This window comes from Anomaloglossus baeobatrachus, chromosome 4 (assembly GCF_048569485.1).
Source record: "Anomaloglossus baeobatrachus isolate aAnoBae1 chromosome 4, aAnoBae1.hap1, whole genome shotgun sequence".
In the NCBI taxonomy this organism is placed as follows: Eukaryota; Metazoa; Chordata; class Amphibia; order Anura; family Aromobatidae; genus Anomaloglossus; species Anomaloglossus baeobatrachus.
Genome location: NC_134356.1, coordinates 640,996,039 through 641,016,205, shown reverse-complemented (window position 1 = coordinate 641,016,205; position 20,167 = coordinate 640,996,039).

The following is a 20,167-nucleotide window of genomic DNA, read 5'->3' as shown; positions in this document are numbered from 1 at the left end:
ATGACATGAGCTGCTGTGCACAGTGACTGGCTGCAGCGGTAATGTACATCGTACTCATGAGGTCACTGCTGCAGGAAAACAGAGAGATGGGAACAGCATCGGAGAGACATCAGATGGCAACTCTGGGTCCTCCAAGACTGCATGGGATAGTTCCTATAAACACGGAGACGAGAACAGCAAGGGAGAGGTGTCAGATGGCAACTCTGAATCCACCAAGACTGCATGGGACAGTCCCTTTAATGATATTTTCTCTAAAATGAGAACGTGTTTTGTTGGGATCACTTTCTCACCATTTGACCATATTCTTATGGAGCCATTTGTGAATTAATCTCATTAGAGACAGGAATTGCAAACCTTTGATTAAGGCAACTTGATGACAACATGAACTAATGACTTCCAGGAATCTCTAAATTCAAGGAAACAGAAGACAAAAAGTGAGCCAGTGTTTGAGATTAAATCACAAGTGAATTTTAAGTATATGAGTTGGGAGTTATAAAGATGTTGCGGCTGGTCTACCGTAAAGAGAAGCGCAGTATACGGGAGCAAAAAGGTACAACAACATAGAGTAGACCACCTCAACTGAGGCAGAGTACAGTCAGGAGAATGATGTATGTAATGAGAGATTTTCCTGGAATGCACCAATGTAGAGCTGAAATGCAGTGTGCACAGAGACTAACCGGTTCATGCCGTAATACATTCAAGTCATGAGCAATCGGATGCTATGTCCAGATTTAAAGAGAATGTGTCACCAGAAAGGGACCTATTGCTTAAAGGGGTTGTCCACTAATTTTACATTAATGCTTATCCTTACGATAGATCATCAATGTCTCATCGGCCAGGGTCCGACACCCGGAATCCCCACCAATCAGCTGGTCTCAGTATCGGTGGAGGCAGCAGGTGGAAGCAGATGTCCAGTTCCGGAGCTGCCCCGTCTTCTGACAGTGGCCTCAGCTGGGTACTGCACATCCGCCTCCTATTGATTTAGGATTGCCTTTCTAACAATCCTACCAGAAATTTTGCTTGGTCTTTCAGACCTTATCTTGACCTCCATGAATCCAGGTAACTGTCATTTCTTAATTACATTTTGAAGTGTGGAAAGGGCAACTTGAAAACGCTTTGCTATCTCCTTATAGTCTTCTCCTGCTTTGTGGGCCTCCACCATTTTCATTTTCAGAGTGCTAGGCAGCTGCTTAGAAGAACCTATGGCTGCTATTTTTTGACACAAGGTAGTTGAGGTTGTATTTTTATAAAGCTGTGAAATTTCCATCACCTGGTCTTTCCTAAAAATGATAGTGAACAAGCCATAACCCTAACAGGCTAAATAAGATCTGAAACATTGGTCAAAGTTACCTGAGCACACAAATCTCCAAGGGTGCCCAAACTTTTGCTTTGACCCATTTTCCTTTTTTGTATTTTTTTTAATTTAGAAGATCAAATCTTTTTGGTTTTTTTTGCTTAAAATACAAAAGAAATGTGTAATCTTTTAACTTTATGTCTTTTAGAGATTATTTCATCCTCAACTTGCTTATCTATGGACCTGCTATATTACTCATGGATATCTTGGATGATTTTAAAGAAATTATCAATAAAGGTGAATTTTATTATAAAGAAAAGAAATCTGGAAGCTGGATCATTTCTTGTTTCCCTTGTGCTTGACATTGAAGCAGCAGCAGGATCCTTTTGCTTTCTATTACTGACAAATCTGAGTTGTCTCCGGGGTGAGCTGGATTCTTTTTCTCCAAATAACTAATATGCTAAGTAGTTGCAAGTCAAATTTAAATATGAAAAAAACAAGATGATTGTCTATAAAATGAAGGTCATCTCACACTCAAAGCTGTAGTGGATGGAGAGATATGATGCCTGAAAGTCAAAATTGCAAAACATTGTTACCCTTTTGCTTTTCACTGTATGTGTGTGATACCAAAATATTCCATTTTAGTCTTTAGGAGAAATAAAAATATAACAAATTGTGTGGCACACAGTCACATTGATAGAAAGAAAAAAATACTGTTTGTAATAATGGTTTGTCCTTTTTCTCTGAGCTGGTGGGTACCTATCAGTGTGGAGTTGACAAATGTCAGTGTTGCCCTATGTTAAAAAAATGGCCATGGGGGTATTTCCTTTCAAGGATTACTGGTCAAAAATACCCCATAATTAGTTTTTAAATTGCAATTTATCGTATGTGTCATACCGTTTGGAATGCAGTTGTAACCTACAATATGTAGGCCGCACTATGTAAATGATGTACAACAGAATGAATATGCATAGGTCAAACATCAGAAACGGAATAAGAAACCACAGCTTTACTAGACACTTTTATTATGAACATCAAGAAAGCCCGGATAGTTTTGAGATTAAGTTTGCTGGAGCAAATAGCTGAAAAAACTCTAGCAGATTCCAAAATCTTATTAAAAGGGAACCTTTCACAGTTGTCTCTCTGTTTTTGGAGACTAGTGACGGATTCAGAGTTGGAATCATTTCCATCTGGGACTCTACATTTAAATGTGGTTTTATTTCTTTCAGTGCCTAATGAGTTAATGTCAGTTTTTTTGTCCAGCAGTTCCTAGCAGAGCATTTCAAGTGCAGCTGCTTTGTAGCCATGCCACTATTGGTTTAAGTAGAAGTGTTTCCCAGCAATCCTTGGTGAAGATACAAACTCATTGTTCTCAGGCCGCCTTAGTGGAAGGTACTGCTGAGAAGTTGTCCTGACCACAGGCTTTATCCTTTTTTCGTTGTTTTTTCCCCAGTTTTTCATGCCTTCCCTTGTGTCTTCTTAATGCAGCGGTGGGTCTTGTGAACCTCAGCTGCTTCTCACTAGACAAGGCTTTTACCAGCTTTCTCAGGGTCTCAGGTTCCTGTTCGGCAACAGTTCAGGAGACTGTATAGGGACTGGCAAGGAGAGTAAAGACAGCTGTAGGTGAGGATATAAAGTGTCCCATCTACCCCTCTCACTGGCTCCAGGGCCCTCCATTATTATTGTGTCCCCGGTGTCCACTTTGTTTCTTGTGTTTTTTTGTTTCGTGTCATACGCTCGTAGATCTGCATGCACGTGCCACGCTCGTCACACTTGGCAAGTGTGACAGAATAAATATGGATCTTTAAATTACTTACTTTGGCACCAGATGGTTTACATGAATGTATCGGTAGCACATGATAAATATAAATATTTTATTTTTTAATTGTGAATATTTAGGATTTTATAATATACATATTCATTTTGATTATTAATTCTGAGCATACTTTTATTAGTATGTTTTGCCTATGTATGCAATATAACTCATAACAGTCTGGCTCGGACACCTCCCCGGCATTGATTAAGTGCAATATTGTATGAAATGGTTAAATGTTTGAGAACATTCTGTTGCACAATTTCTGACTAGTTTATAAGTTGGCAATTTCGGTTTGAGTGTTAAAACCTGATGAAGAGGACGGACTGTTCCTGAAACGCGTTGCTTCAATGTTATAAAATAATTTTATCAACTGAAGTTGGCAGACCTTCGTCTACAGCAGCACCCTTGTCAGATCACATTAATCCCTTTCTCCCAGATTACCAAAGAGTGAGTGGGCAACAATTTTTTTTTTAAATCAGTTCCCCAGCCTTCAACAAGTCAGTAAAATGGTGGCCACCAACTGGGGAAATTAAATTCACCTAGAACAACAACGAGCTCCTGTTTTCTCCAACCTCCAAAAGATTAGTTTGAAAGGTTAAGAAATGTATCGGCACGGAATGTTCGACCTGAAAATATCATGGTGTTCTGTTTTGAAAAGAAGAGGACCTCTCCGTCATGTCGTGCTTTATAAATGGAACCATAGAGAGATTATAACCCAGACCTATTGGCATATTAACAAACAAAACGTCCTTGAGTTTATTCCAAATCCAGACTGCAATGTTATAGCAGAACAGCAATAAACGCCATCAGTCAACATTTCTTAAAACAAGCTGCCAAACTGTTAGCTGGTTTGTAATGAACAATGAAGAAAACAAGTACAGAAATATCTGTAACTGCGGCCAACTCTACCAGTTATCCTGGGCGTAAAAATATTAATAGAGTTGTTTGGGATGACAATACTGATGACCAATCCCAAGGATAAGTCACCAATGTTAGATCGATCGGAGGTCTGGGGATCACCAGTGATCAGGTATTTGGAGCAGGAGTATCACAGCGTCCTACACTGTGCAGTGCTAAACCTCAGGTACTGCAGTTAAGGTACAGTTCCTTTCAATCTGAGCTGAGGTGCACTACCAAAATGTCACGTACAGAGTAGAATATGTCTGTATATAACGCGTGACACACGCAATCAGACCAAAGGGTGTCTGACGCACTACCAAACAACACCACAAAAAGGGGGAAACACCGGGGTCACGATACAATGGAGGTCCTTGCTGCTAGGGAGAAGGGTGAGGGGGCACCTCCTGCACTCACCTCAAGCTGACTCCTAAGCTCCCTAGAGTCCCTATACAGGTTCTTTCAACCTGTCGGCAAACAGGGTACCTGAGTCCCTCAGCTGGCCATTAACTCATCCGGTCTAGTGAGTAGGCCAATGAGTACACTACTCACCACTCAACTAATAGGCACAGAGGGAAAGGAAGACAGACGGGAGGAATAAACAGAAGGATACAAAACACCAAACTTCACCATAGCAGATGGACCCAATAGTAGCAGGTGGATGGGAACAGGACAAAACCTCAGCAGTTCCTTCCACCAGGATGGCTAAAGTAGAAATGGATTCTAACAGCAGCAGGGTTTCCTGGGAAAGCTCTAGTATTTAACCTAAATGGACGTGGGTCCAAAGCAACAACAGCTGACCTACACTGCTCAGAGCTGGCAACAAAACTGAAATTAACTCATGAGACACCAAAGGAAAGGATACCTTGCTTAAATGAGAAGACTAGATGGAGATGGGAGGCTCCAATTCTAAGGTGTCACTAGTCTCTAAACAGCAGGGAGATGACCGTAACACAAAATCCCAGCATGCTCCAGAAATGGACCACCTTAAAAAAGAAAAAAAAATATATATATATATATATATATATATAAAATTCTTTATTTGTTTTTTGTTCATTGTGGTTATTTTAATTTATTTTTTTTTTTTTTTACATGAAAAATCTTGTTTTTATATGAGGAATCTTGAATGATGAAGGTAAACATTAATTTTATAAAAATGCATTTAAAAAAGAAGAAATATACTGCAATTTATGACTGGAGCACATATCTCTCTTATGTTTCCCCACAGTTGTGAGATTGATTATGATGAATTTTTTGGACATGCTCAACCAACTCTCAGTCCACTTTCTAAATAGTTGGGATAGCTGAACAGGACTGGCGTGAAAACTCCCAAAGTGGCAAAATGTTTGTTAAGAAATACAAAAAAATGTTGCGACACTTCAAACTTTCTGGGCCTGGTGTATGTGTAAAAGAAATACTAAAAAATTTTGTAGAAAAAAAGAAATGACAAAATTGTCTTATGGCTTCTGTTTCTACAGCTTTCACCATCCAGTATATGTTGGTTTAATTTTCACAAATACATACAAAAACCCCTGCAAAGCCAGACATATTCTGCTTGCACATCATGATATATCTATACTGTGCTGCTGTCAGCACCAGGCTTTCATTACTGGCTTGGCTGTCCCATCATATTTTTGGCTGTCCCATCAAAGTCTATATTGTGTGGCTGCTGTCACTGCTGAGCTATACATCTCCTATCCATTATGTTTTATACCTATACTGTATACTATACTCTGCTGTCAGTGCTAGCCTGAGGCAGCTGAACATGTCCTTGCCTGTCCTACCATGTTCTAAACTATGCAGTTGCTGCTGCTTGCAATGCCACATCCGATAAACATCAAGACATCTCCTTCTTGTCCGTAGTGTTCTATATCTATACTGTACTGCTGCTGGGAATCCTACACTGTACAGTGTAAGGCTGCTTTCACACATCCGGTTTTTCCTGTGCGGCACAATCCGGCGCTTTGCAGAAAAACCGCAACTGCTTTTTTTTGCTGCCGGTTGCGGTTCTTTTGCATAGACTTTCATTAGTGCCGGATTGTGCCGCGTGGGCTTGCGTTCGGTCCGGTTTTTGCCAAATGCGGCAGATTTAGCCGATGCGGTGGCCGGATGGAACGTTGCCTGGCACGTTTTTTGTCCGGCAAAAGAAAAAACGCATCGCGCTGCATCCAGCCGATGCGGCGCGATTTTCAATGCATGCCTATAGACGCCGCATGCGGCGTCTTGCGGCAAACACTGCATCCGGCCGCCGCATGCGTTTTTTTCCACTGCGCATGCTCAGTAGTGTGCCGCAAGCGGCAAAAACCGGATTGGCCGCATGTAAAAAACTTATGTAAAGGATGTGGTATTGTCGCCGCATCCATTGCATAGGTTTTAGAGCCGCATTGGCCGGCTCTGCTAAAATCGGAGGTGTGAAAGCAGCCTAAATAAACTTGAAAATACTATAAAAAAGGGGATTATTTTTGCACAGTATAAAAAGCCATTGTGTTTATTTTCTAAATAGCAAACCTATTGCTGCTCCCAAAAAAAGGATAATTTTTGGACTACCGCTTGTCAAGAATTCACAGCATCATCCCACTACACCACCTGTGTTTAAAGACCAGCATAGCTGGCATCTGCCCCCAAAAAGGGATCATTTTTGGACCACTGCTTCTCAAAAATCCATAACTATATCCCAGTACATGTGTATTTTAAAACCAGCACAGCAGGCACCTTCCCCCTAAAGGGGATAATTTTTGGACCACCGCTTCTCAAAAATCCACAGCTGTATCCCAGTACATGTGTGTTTAAAAGCTTGCACAACCGGCATCAGCCCCCCTAAAATGGGATAATTTTTGATCATTTTTACATTTTTGAAAAGAATAAAAATGTGTGCTGTGTATTATTAAACGAGCTGTTGGTTATTACTGGTTGCCATCCATGTACCCATAGCCATTTATGATGAGGTCACTTACACATTACTAAGGCTTTGTTTGCATTAAAGAACTTGAAATGCGTTGAATATAGTCCTAGAACATCTTAGATTGTCATAAACATCTTTTGGGGTAGATGAAGGCTTTTCATTGCTTTCAATTTGCAGCAAATTTAATTGTCACACTTACATGTGGCGGGTGTGTTGAGACCAACAGATGTCTGATGCACAACAAAAAGAAAGCAAACAATACAACAAGAAAGGGGGAACATCGGGCACACAATGACAAAGGTGGGCCCTAGCTCAAGTGAGAGGGGTAAATGGGACACCTCCTATCCTCACCTGAAGCTGTCCCTACACTCCAAGCCAGGCCCTATACAGTCTCTGCATCTATCGCCAAGCAGGAATCTGAAACCCTGAGAAAACCCTGTAGTTTCCCTGGCTAGTGCGTTGGCAGCTGGGAGACATTAGCCCCACCACTGCACTAATATAACACAAGAAAAGGTAAGACAAACATGGGAAAACAGCAACAAAAAAGGATAAAGTCCAGCTTCTGGAACATCCTTTTCAGCTCCTTCCACCAAGGTGGCCAGTATTCAAATGGATTTAAATCTTCAGCAAGGATTGCTGGGTAACATCTCTACTTAAACCTGAAGGGGCTTGGCTACAAAGCAGCTGCAGCTGAAACACTCAGCTAGGAACTGCTGGACAACAAAACTGACATTAACTCCTGATGCACTGAAAGAAATGAAACCACATTTAAATGTAGAGTCCCAGATGGAAATTCAACCTTGAATCTGTCACTAGTCTTCAAAAATAGTGAGGTGACCATGACACTATTTATTTTATTTTTTATTTTTTTTTAAATTCTACAAAGTTGGAGATTAGAGTTTCAAAATATTCCCTGATTTCTAATATGCAGCCAATTCTAAAATGGAGTTTCAAAGTAAGCACACCTGCCTCATCATGTCCAAGAGATTTTTTTTGCAACTTATTTTCCTAAAAATGCTTCCCAAAACGAGCAGCACATTACACAAAATACATACAGTATAAATTATAATACCCTCATCCATATTCATCCCCCAACAGATGTGAAGAAAGAAAAAAATAGTCTATGGGATCTAATGGGATGTTTAGCAATTTTGCCTCCACTAGGACAACTACTTAATAATGAATTTAATGTTTGCAAATTATTTTGTGAAGTTTAGTTAATGTTACAGATGCCCTTTAAGAAATGCGTGCGAGGATGATATCCTATTTACAAATGGAGGAATTTTCAATAGTAACTCACTCACGGAAAAAAAGGATCAGATTTTATATGTGTAAATAGTTCCTCCATGGATAGGGGTATTATGCCACCCATCATCCTGGTAATGTCTGTCTAGTGGTTGTTATCATAGAAGAGAAATCAAGGTCTATTTTTGGATCCTCTATACAAATGTTCACTTTTTCTTTCATGTTCCTCAAATAGGAAGCTACTACTGTATTCCACTTACTTGGCATGTGGATTATGAGAATATTAGTTATCTCCAGAAGTAATAAAATGATACAGGGTGCAGCACAAGAAAGAAATGGGAGATAGAGATAGAGCGATAGATAAATAGATAGAGGGATACATAGAGGGATAGATGGATAGATAGAGGGATAGATACAGCCATATAAAAAAGTTTGGGCACCCCTATTAATGTTAACCTTTTTTCTTTATAACAATTTGGGTTTTTGCAACAGCTATTTCAGTTTCATATATCTAATAACTGATGGACTGAGTAATATTTCTGGATTGAAATGAGGTTTATTGTACTAACAGAAAATGTGCAATCCGCATTTAAACAAAATTCGACCAGTGCAAAAGTATGGGCACCCTTATCAATTTCTTGATTTGAACACTCTTAACTACTTTTTACTGACTTACTAAAGCACTAAATTGGTTTTGTAACCTCATTGAGCTTTGAACTTCATAGGCAGGTGTATCCAATCATGAGAAAAGGTATTTAAGGTGGCCACTTGCAAGTTGTTCTCCTATTTGAATCTCCTATGAAGAGTAGCATCATGGGCTCCTCAAAACAACTCTCAAATGATCTGAAAACAAAGATTATTCAACATAGTTGTTCAGGGGAAGGATACAAAAAGTTGTCTCAGAGATTTAAACTGTCAGTGTCCATTGTGAGGAACATACAGTTAGGTCCAGAAATATTTGGACAGTGACACAAGTTTTGTTATTTTAGCTGTTTACAAAAACATGTTCAGAAATACAATTATATATATAATATGGGCTGAAAGTGCACACTCCCAGCTGCAATATGAGAGTTTTCACATCCAAATCGGAGAAAGGGTTTAGGAATCATAGCTCTGTAATGCATAGCCTCCTCTTTTTCAAGGGACCAAAAGTAATTGGACAAGGGACTCTAAGGGCTGCAATTAACTCTAAAGGCGTCTCCCTCGTTAACCTGTAATCAATGAAGTAGTTAAAAGGTCTGGGGTTGATTACAGGTGTGTGGTTTTGCATTTGGAAGCTGTTGCTGTGACCAGACAACATGCGGTCTAAGGAACTCTCAATTGAGGTGAAGCAGAACATCCTGAGGCTGACATAAAAAGAAAAAATCCATCAGAGAGATAGCAGACATGCTTGGAGTAGCAAAATCAACAGTCGGGTACATTCTGAGAAAAAAGGAATTGACTGGTGAGCTTGGGAACTCAAAAAAGCCTGGGCGTCCACGGATGACAACAGTGGTGGATGATCGCCGCATACTTTCTTTGGTGAAGAAGAACCCGTTCACAACATCAACTGAAATCCAGAACACTCTCAGTGAAGTAGGTGTATCTGTCTCTAAGTCAACAGTAAAGAGAAGACTCCATGAAAGTAAATACAAAGGGTTCACATCTAGATGCAAACCATTCATCAATTCCAAAAATAGACAGGCCAGAGTTAAATTTGCTGAAAAACACCTCATGAAGCCAGCTCAGGTCTGGAAAAGTATTCTATGGACAGATGAGACCAAGATCAACCTGTACCAGAATGATGGGAAGAAAAAAGTTTGGAGAAGAAAGGGAACGGCACATGATCCAAGGCACACCACATCCTCTGTAAAACATGGTGGAGGCAACGTGATGGCATGGGCATGCATGGCTTTCAATGGCACTGGGTCACTTGTGTTTATTGATGACATAACAGCAGACAAGAGTAGCCGGATGAATTCTGAAGTGTACCGGGATATACTTTCAGCCCAGATTCAGCCAAATGCCGCAAAGTTGATCGGACGGCGCTTCATAGTACAGATGGACAATGACCCCAAGCATACAGCCAAAGCTACCCAGGAGTTCATGAGTGCAAAAAAGTGGAACATTCTGCAATGGCCAAGTCAATCACCAGATCTTAACCCAATTGAGCATGCATTTCACTTGCTCAAATCCAGACTCAAGACGGAAAGACCCACAAACAAGCAAGACCTGAAGGCTGTGGCTGTAAAGGCCTAGCAAAGCATTAAGAAGGAGGAAACCCAGCGTTTGGTGATGTCCATGGGTTCCAGACTTAAGGCAGTGATTGCCTCCAAAGGATTCGCAACAAAATATTGAAAATAAAAAAATTTTTTTTGGGTTTGGTTTATTTGTCCAATTACTTTTGACCTCCTAAAATGTGGAGTGTTTGTAAAGAAATGTGTACAATTCCTACAATTTCTATCAGATATTTTTGTTCAAACCTTCAAATTAAACGTTACAATCTGCACTTGAATTCTGTTGTAGAGGTTTCATTTCAAATCCAATGTGGTGGCATGCAGAGCCCAACTCGCGAAAATTGTGTCACTGTCCAAATATTTCTGGACCTAACTGTAGTAAGAAAATGGAAGAACACAGGTACAGTTCTTGTTAAGCCCAGAAGTGGCAGGCCAAGAAAAATATCAGAAAGGCAGAGAAGAAGGATGGTGAGAACAGTCAAGGACAATCCACAGACCACCTTCAAAGACCTGCAGCATCATCTTGCTGCAGATGGTGTCAATGTGCATCGGTCAACAATACAGCGCACGTTGCACAAGGAGAAGCTGTATGGGAGAGTGATGCGAAAGAAGCCGTTTCTGCAAGCATGCCATACACAGAGTCGCCTGAGGTATGCAAAAGCACATTTGGACAAGCCAGTTACATTTTGGAAGAAGGTCCTGTGGACTGATGAAACAAAGATTGAGTTGTTGGGTCATACAAAAAGGCGTTATGCATGGAGGCAAAAAAACACGGCATTCCAAGAAAAGCACTTGCTACCCACAGTAAAATTTGGTGAGGTTCCATCATGCTTTGGTGCTGTGTGGCCAATGCCAGCACCGGGAATCTTGTTAAAGTTGAGGGTCACATGGATTCAACTCAGTATCAGCAGATTCTTGGCAATAATGTGCAAGAATCAGTGACGAAGTTGAAGTTACACAGGGGATGTATATTTCAGCAAGACAATGATCCAAAACACCGCTCCAAATCTACTCAGGCATTCATGCAGAGGAACAATTACAATGTTCTGGAATGGCCATCCCAGTCCCCAGACCTGAATATCATTGAAAATCTGTGGGATGATTTGAAGCGGCTGTCCATGCTCGTCGACCATCAAATTTAACTGAACTGGAATTGTTTTGTAAACAGGAATGGTCAAATATACCTTCATCCAGGATCCAGGAACTCATTAAAAGCTACAGGAAGCGACTAGAGGCTGTGATTTTTGCAAAAGGAGGATCTACAAAATATTAATATCACTTTTATGTTGAGGTACCCATACTTTTGCACCGATCAAATTTAGTTTAAATGCGGATTGCACATTTTCTGTTAGTACAATAAACCTCATTTCAATCCAGAAATATTACTCAGTCCATCAGTTATTAGATATATGAACATGAAATAGCTGCTGCAAAAACCCAAATTGTTATAAAGAAAAAAGGTTAACATTAATAGGGGTGCCCAAACTTTTTCATATGACTGTAGATAGATAGGTACATAGATAGAAGGATAGATAGATAAATGGAGAGATTTACCAACAATCCCAAATTCAGCAGGATAATGGAAGCCTGCTGTCCAGGGAGGTCGGGACTATATCCCAACATCAGCTGTATCTGACATAGATATAGTCGAAACTAATAGTGGAGCACAGAGCAATGAGATCCCTGCTCCACCATTCAATATGGGTAAGACTGAAAAACGTACAAGAGGACCTTCATGTCGTGATATTCTCAGTTCATATGATAATTTTGCGTCTTTTCCCTCTTAAACAGATAATCTGGCAATATGGCCAAATCTTGCTTGCTGATACTTCAGGAACTCCCACCCAGGGCAATCACTTCATCTCACATACTATTGAAGCGACCGATGGGAGGGCCGCGGGTGTGTGTGTATGCTCTATTCCAACAAAATCCCCATACTCAGATTTTACCGGTAGTAACATTTCTTTACTAGGAAACATGTTTATAATACAATCAACTGAGCTATCTGCACACATGGGTATAGGAAGCCCCTGGACTTTCACTCCTTCCGGGTATGCAGCAAGAAAAAAACAACAACAAAAAATGGCGGCAACTTTCCCTAACTTTCCCTACAAACACGTACCAGTCTATCCCGAAAGAAGATGTCGCTCCCACGTCGCAGGCCTGGGGTCTCGCGGTGATGGGTCCCGGTGCAGCGCTGGAGAGATGAAGCTCCTCGGTCTTTTCTTTTCTTTTATCTTCTCCAGCTGGTGACGGATTATAAGTAGTCTTTTGGTCCCGGAGCACGCCGGGCAGAAGAAGGCAGGTCACAGTCCCTGCAATTACACTCAGATGGCGGTGCTCGGTAGTCCGGTTAACTCCCTGAGGAAAACAAAGTTCTGCAGACTGGGAGTGACAGAAACTGCTTTCACCGGGTGATTTCTTCCTGACTTTTGCGGCAAAACGAGCCCTCTCTTCAGGGAGACCACACGCAGGACTCTCCTCACTGAGCTCCGGAGCTGAACACCACTTTCCCGCGTCTTCTCTTCTGGTTTTTCACACACCAGCTCCTGTGGGGAATTTCCCAGCTCTGTGTTTGTCGTTGTACAGTACGACGCTGCCCCCTTGTGGGCAATTGCTGGAACAGTATTCAAAGCCATTTCTACAGAAGGGATACAGTCGGACTTGTTGACCCCATTACATACCCCCCCACTTAAAGGTTGGCAGGCCCTGTCAACTACCGTCGGTTCCCAGGCAGCGATGACTGCAGACGTTACAGGGGTTGGTTGAGAAGTGGGCCATACGTACTGGTCCCTGTAAGACCGCCCGGGCGGGATCCCAGCAGTGGTGCGGTCAGTGCGCCTCAAGGGTCGGTTGTTCCCCTCCCTGTCACTGTCTCTACGCCCCACTCCAGTCAGCACCCCGGGGAAAGAACTGGGTTGTGTAGGGAGGTCACTGATCTCAGAGTCAAGGTGATCACTGTGCCGGGAAACGTCCGTGTCGTCAGTCGTGTTGGTAGTGTCATCCCCTCCGGGTACTGTGGTAGGGGAGTCAGGCTGGGATCGGCAGGGCCGCAACATATTTCGGTGCACAGTGCGGATGCTGTGATTGTCTTCACCCTGCACTCGGTATACATGCCCGTTGGGGTAGGGGCGTTCGATTACCCGGTAAACCTCAGTCTCCCACTTGGCTCGAAGTTTCCCTTGGGGCTTCTTGATACGGAGCAGGACTGGCTGTCCCAACTTCAAGGGTTGCTCTTGCACGGGGAGTGGATCAGCATGTATCTGGCCCCGGATTTGTTTGCTCACCAGTCGGTGTACCGTCTCCATCTTCTGTCGGTGAGCATTTAGCCAGGAGGGGTAGTTATGGCAGACGTCAACTCCAGGGCGAAATAGGTTCAGGTCATGGACCCCTTTTCCGGGGCGACCAAAGAGAAGGGTGTGTGGAGTGTAGCCAGTCACAGAGTGGACCTGGTTGTTATAGGCCCATACTAAATCAGGAAGGAATTGAGGCCATTGGTCTTTCTTATCATCGGCCAAGGTGCGGATCAGCTGGAGTAGGGTCCGGTTGAAGCGTTCACATGCACCGTTCCCTTGTGGGTGATAAGGAGTGGTCCTCGACTTCTGGATCCCATACATCTGGTGCAGCTCTTCGATGACTCGGCCCTCGAAACAAGCCCCCTGGTCGGAGTGCAACCTCTCCGGGCACCCGTAGACATGGATGAACTGTCGACAGATGGCCCGAGCAGCCGATTCAGCCGTCTGGTCTTTGGTAGCGACAGCGACAGCGAATTTTGTGAAGTGATCCACCATGACTAAACAATACTGATAGCCACTGCTCGCCGTCCCAACCAGCAGATAATCCACCATCAACAGCTCAAGGGGTCTGGATGTTTTAATTGTCTGAACAGGTGCACGCTGCTCAGAGGACTTGTGTAGTTCACAGGTGCGACAGGTCTGGCAGACGTCTTCAACCAGCTTGCGGAGCCCCGGACAATAGATGGACTGTTGAACCCACCGAAAAGTCTTGTCCATTCCGAAGTGTCCATTCCTTTTGTGGGCCTTGACCACCATCTCACGGGCCAATTGTTCAGGCACTACAACTTGTGCGCATTCTTCCAGCATGTGTGACAAGAGAACCTTCCGGTATAGCACTCCTTCTCTCAGAATCAGCCGGTCCCACTGGCTGAGCAGGGTCAAGGTCCCGGTAGACAGTCGCGCCCGTATATCGGCGGGAGGCTTCTGCTGCCGTTTCACCCATTGTTTGAGTAGAGCCCAATCGGGGTTCTGGTCCTGAATCCTGCACCACTCCTGGGGTGGCAAGGCGACTCCCACCGGAGTTCCAGCTTCGCCCACAACGAGCTGGCGGTGATCCACCATCTGTTGGGCGAGCTTTGCAAAGTCAGGTGTCTCGTCCCCTTCTAATTCTTCATCCCGGTCTCGGTTGAGTAAGGGGTATGACACTCTAGACAGGCTGTCCGCATTTTGGTTCTCAGCGCCAGCCCGATACTTGATCTTGTAATTGAACTTGGAGAGCCGAGCCATCCAACGCTGCTCCATGACTCCGAGCTTCGCATTTTCTAGATGGGCCAACGGGTTGTTATCGGTCAGGACTAGTACTTCGGTCCCCGTGAGATACCCTGCAAATTTCTCCGCCATAGCCCACGTTAGGGCCAACAGCTCCAGCCGGAACGAGCTATAATTGGTGGGGTTCTTCTCGCCCTCATGTAGGGACCGACTGGCATAGGCTATGACCCGTTCCTTGCCGTCTTGGACCTGTGAAAGTACTGCCCCTAGACCCTGTAAACTGGCATCGGTGTGTAGTTGGAAGGGCAGGTTGTAGTCCGCATATGCCAGGATGGGGGGAGACGTTAAGGCACCCTTTAGGGCTTGGAAGGAGTCTTCCTGGCTGGGTCCCCAGCGGATGAGTCGTCCTCTGGGGCTGTTGGTGGTCCCTCGAAGCAGATCCTGCAAGGGTGCAGCAAGCCGGGCGAAGTTTTTGACGAACCGGCGGTAGTAGCCGGCCAACCCCAGGAAAGCCCTGACCTCCTTGACGTTTGTGGGCTGCGGCCAATCCCGTACGGCGGCTATCTTCTCTGAAGATGGCTGGACGCCTTCGGCTGAGATCCGGTGACCCAGGTAATTGATCTCGGGCTGCAGAAGACGGCACTTGTTGGGTTTCAACTTCAGGCCATGTTCCCTCAACCTACTGAACACACGGCCCAGCTGCTGCAGGTGTTCTTCAAATGTGGCCGAATAGACTACAATGTCGTCCAGATAGATGAGGGTGAAGTCGAAGTTGAAGTCTCCCAAGCAGCGCTCCATCAGCCGCTGGAAAGTCCCCGGCGCGTTGTTCAGACCAAAGGGCATCCGGTCAAACTCGTACAGGCCCATGGGTAAGATGAAAGCAGTCTTCTCTCTATCTTTCTCATGCATAGGTACCTGCCAATATCCGCTGGCCAGATCCAACGAGGAGAAGTATTTGGCTTTCTTCAGGGCTGTCAGGGATTCTTCGATCCTTGGCAGAGGGTACGAGTCCCGGATGGTGCAAGCATTCAAACGGCGGTAGTCCACACAGAATCTCAGGGATCCGTCCTTCTTCTTGACTAACACTACCGGCGCCGCCCAGGGGCTCTGGCTTTCCCGTACCACTCCCGCGTGTAGCATGGAATTCAGGAGATTTTTCACTTCTTGGTATTGCTGGGGAGGAATTTGGCGGTACCTTTCACGGATAGGAGCAGTGTCACCGGTGGGGATCTCGTGTTTGATACTGGTGGTGCACCCAAAATCGGTGTCGTGCCGGGCAAAGGACGCCTGATGCTCTTGGAGTAGCTCTTCCACCTGAGACACCTCCCGTTTGGAGTATTGGGATACGTCCAACTGACACTTCTCTCGGAGTTCTCGCCCCACGTTGGTGTCACCCGCGACAGCGGCCATGGTAGAGACCGTCACTGTCCAATCTCCCTCTGTAGACGGTACAAACTGGAGGGGGCTCATAGGGGTCACCTCTTCGGTTAGAGCGTAGACTCGGCCGAGCTGTGTCCCGGCTTCTAGGTCAACGCTCACATTAGCCGTGTTGCCCAGCCTGACAGGAATTCTTCCCTTTCTCACTACTGCTAGAGTTCGAGCGACTAGTGGGTTCAGCTTCCCCTCCCGCGGGGAGCGCGGCTCAATCAGCACCTCCACGCCTTCAAACTGTCTCATGGTGCCAAGGGGTAGTGAGATAACTGTCTCTTTTCCAGCTGGTAAGGTGATCCTAGTATGGCGGGGTACGGTGACCGTGGCCAGCGGCAGCTGTTCTTCGGTCATTCGCTGGAGGTTGCAGGTCCGGACCACTTGTTGAAAGGCACGGCGGGTGGCCTTATGTGCGGTCACTCCTTGCCAGTACTTGGGCCCCTTCTTGGTAAACAGCACCAGATTCAGGTCCTTCAAGATGTTCATCCCAATAATCATGGGCGTTTCTGGTTCAAAGCCTTCCCTGACCACAATTATCCCTCTCTTCCCGAGATCTTGGCCACAGATTTCGGTGTTCATCCAGGCAACTCCCGACACCGGAATGGGTAGATTATTGGCTGCTTTGATCTTGATGGCGGTATCAGGGTCATAGGCAACTCGCGGTTTTAGACATTCTTCGTAGAACTGCTCGGAGATAGTGGATACCTGAGACCCAGTATCCATTAACCCTTGTACGGCGATCCCTTCCAGTAATACTTCTAGGGTGGGGCTATTTGATGCAAGTTTGTTCCGTGGCTGGCTCTGTTTTCCTACACCCCTCTCTTTGGCATCCCCTGTCGAGTGAGCCTCTTTGACAGGGGCGTCTAGTTTAAAGGCGGCCTCTGTTGTGGGACCTGACTTGCTGGTTCTGGTAGATCGGACTGTGGAGGAGCTTGAAAGTTCTGAGGGCAACGGTTGGCTCTATGGCGGGGATCGCCGCATGTCCAGCATCTTCCCATCGGCCGGCTGGGTTGTTGTCTCGCTTGCCGGCCCGCCTGTTGATCTAAGGTGAGCTGTAACACCTGTTTCTGCAACTCTGCCACCATCTGTTTCAGTTCCTCCGTGTTGCTGTTCGGCGTCCCGATATCAGATATGGACCTGCAAGCCGCGGTATATGTCTGTGTCTCCACGACAGGCCCCCTTGAACGTTCTATAGCTTCTTGTTTGGCCTCAGCGAACGTAAAGGCCGGATTTATCCGGAGTAGATCTTGCAATGAGCGGTTAAGGTACGGGTCTCTCAATCCGGTCACAAACTGATCTCTCAACACCAGGTCACGGGTACCCGTACTAGCTATCTGTTCTTCTTTTCTACAGGCTTGTTCTAGTAGCACTTGAAGGGCATTGGCATATTGAGGGATGTCCTCCGACTCGAGTTGCGTCCGCCGGAAAAACATATAGCGCAATGTTCCCGCATATGTGGTCGGTCCATAGGTGTTCTCCAGCACCCGCACTAAGTCATCCAACGTACGCTGGCCCCTAACCGTCTCCAGCCTGACTGTCGTCCACGCTTCCCCTTCTAGTGTTAGCATGGCCATTTCTGCTAAGGTCTTAGGGTCAGTGTTATACATTTCCCCCACTATCTTAAGTTGTTCAGTCCATTCCGTTACAGGATAGTTCCGTCCGTCAAACTTCCTCACCTGATTGACAATAGACGGCGGGGGAGCTGTCTGGTTATAAGTTACTACCGGGGGATGATTTTGTTGGTCACACATCCTGCCGACTACGCCACATGAAGCGACCGATGGGAGGGCCGCGGGTGTGTGTGTATGCTCTATTCCAACAAAATCCCCATACTCAGATTTTACCGGTAGTAACATTTCTTTACTAGGAAACATGTTTATAATACAATCAACTGAGCTATCTGCACACATGGGTATAGGAAGCCCCTGGACTTTCACTCCTTCCGGGTATGCAGCAAGAAAAAAACAACAACAAAAAATGGCGGCAACTTTCCCTAACTTTCCCTACAAACACGTACCAGTCTATCCCGAAAGAAGATGTCGCTCCCACGTCGCAGGCCTGGGGTCTCGCGGTGATGGGTCCCGGTGCAGCGCTGGAGAGATGAAGCTCCTCGGTCTTTTCTTTTCTTTTATCTTCTCCAGCTGGTGACGGATTATAAGTAGTCTTTTGGTCCCGGAGCACGCCGGGCAGAAGAAGGCAGGTCACAGTCCCTGCAATTACACTCAGATGGCGGTGCTCGGTAGTCCAGTTAACTCCCTGAGGAAAACAAAGTTCTGCAGACTGGGAGTGACAGAAACTGCTTTCACCGGGTGATTTCTTCCTGACTTTTGCGGCAAAACGAGCCCTCTCTTCAGGGAGACCACACGCAGGACTCTCCTCACTGAGCTCCGGAGCTGAACACCACTTTCCCGCGTCTTCTCTTCTGGTTTTTCACACACCAGCTCCTGTGGGGAATTTCCCAGCTCTGTGTTTGTCGTTGTACAGTACGACGCTGCCCCCTTGTGGGCAATTGCTGGAACAGTATTCAAAGCCATTTCTACAGAAGGGATACAGTCGGACTTGTTGACCCCATTACACTATTCCACCCTGGCCTGTTACCTTCAAGGGTTGTAAGCTTTGGGTTGTCCTGCTAGGTGTCTTCTCTCTTGACCCGTCTCACCATTGATCACTTAATCCTTTGGTCAGTCTTCAGACCCGTTTCCACCAGATTACTCTCTCTCTCTCTCTCTCTAGCTATCCTGTGTCTCAGTCTCAATCTTCTCTTGCTGTAGGGACACCCACGTCATGTGGCACTGCTACTAGCTAGAACAATGGTCTGTCTCTTTCACTCGCTGGGCCCTATCTGATCTTCTGACAGAAAACCGTAACTGTCCCTTTGCTCTAACCCCTCCCACTATAGGCTAGGTCCAAACATTAACTGTTTCTTTCTCTACTGTTACCATAACCCAATACTACATTGCATATCATTACAATTCCCATTGCACATTACTAATACTATAATGAAGGGCATAATAAACATTGCACTCTACATTATACAACAACGTTGATGTCTTCGAGGAGGAAACAGGGCCAGTATGTCCATCTCCTTACATTTTCACCTGTTCATACTTGCTTTCTTCTTTTACGAGGTGCTGGTTGAATTTGTTTTAGATAGATGGATGGCACCAGGGTGCACTGTGAGTGGAACATACGCCAGTAAAAACTTTAGACACTAGCATTATTTGGATGGGACATATTCCTCTTACTCAACATTGTAAATACCCAGTAGCCCCTTCATTGCATTGATATTCCCTAATGGCAGTGCCCTCTTCCAGCAGGATAATGCCCCAGCCACAGTGCAGACATTGTCAGGAATGGTGTGAGGAACATGATAAAGAGATTGAGGTGATGACTTGATTCCAAATTGCCCAGATCTCAATCCCATTGAGCTTCTGTGAGATGTGTTGGAAAACAAATCCGATCCATGGTGGCCGCACCGATAAGCATACAGGACCTACAGGATCTGCCAATAACGTCTTCTGCCAGGAACCACAGGACAATGCACAGATCTTGTGGAGGCCATATCTTGATGGGTCAGACCTGTATTGCTGGCAGAAGGAGACCTATATAATATTATTAGACCGGTAGGTTTAACGTTAGGGATAATTGGTTGATGTTCTTCTATCATGCTGTTGAGGTCATTTGTAACGGTCGTCTCCCTGCTGTTTAGAGACTAGTGACAGGTTTTGGACTAGAGCCTCTCTTTCCATCTTGTCTTGATCTTGAAACAGTCTCCTTTCTTTTGGTGTCTTATTAACTAATGTTAGTTTTGTTACCAGCAGCTCTTCACAGTGCAGGTCAGCTGTAGCTGCTTTGAGCCCATGA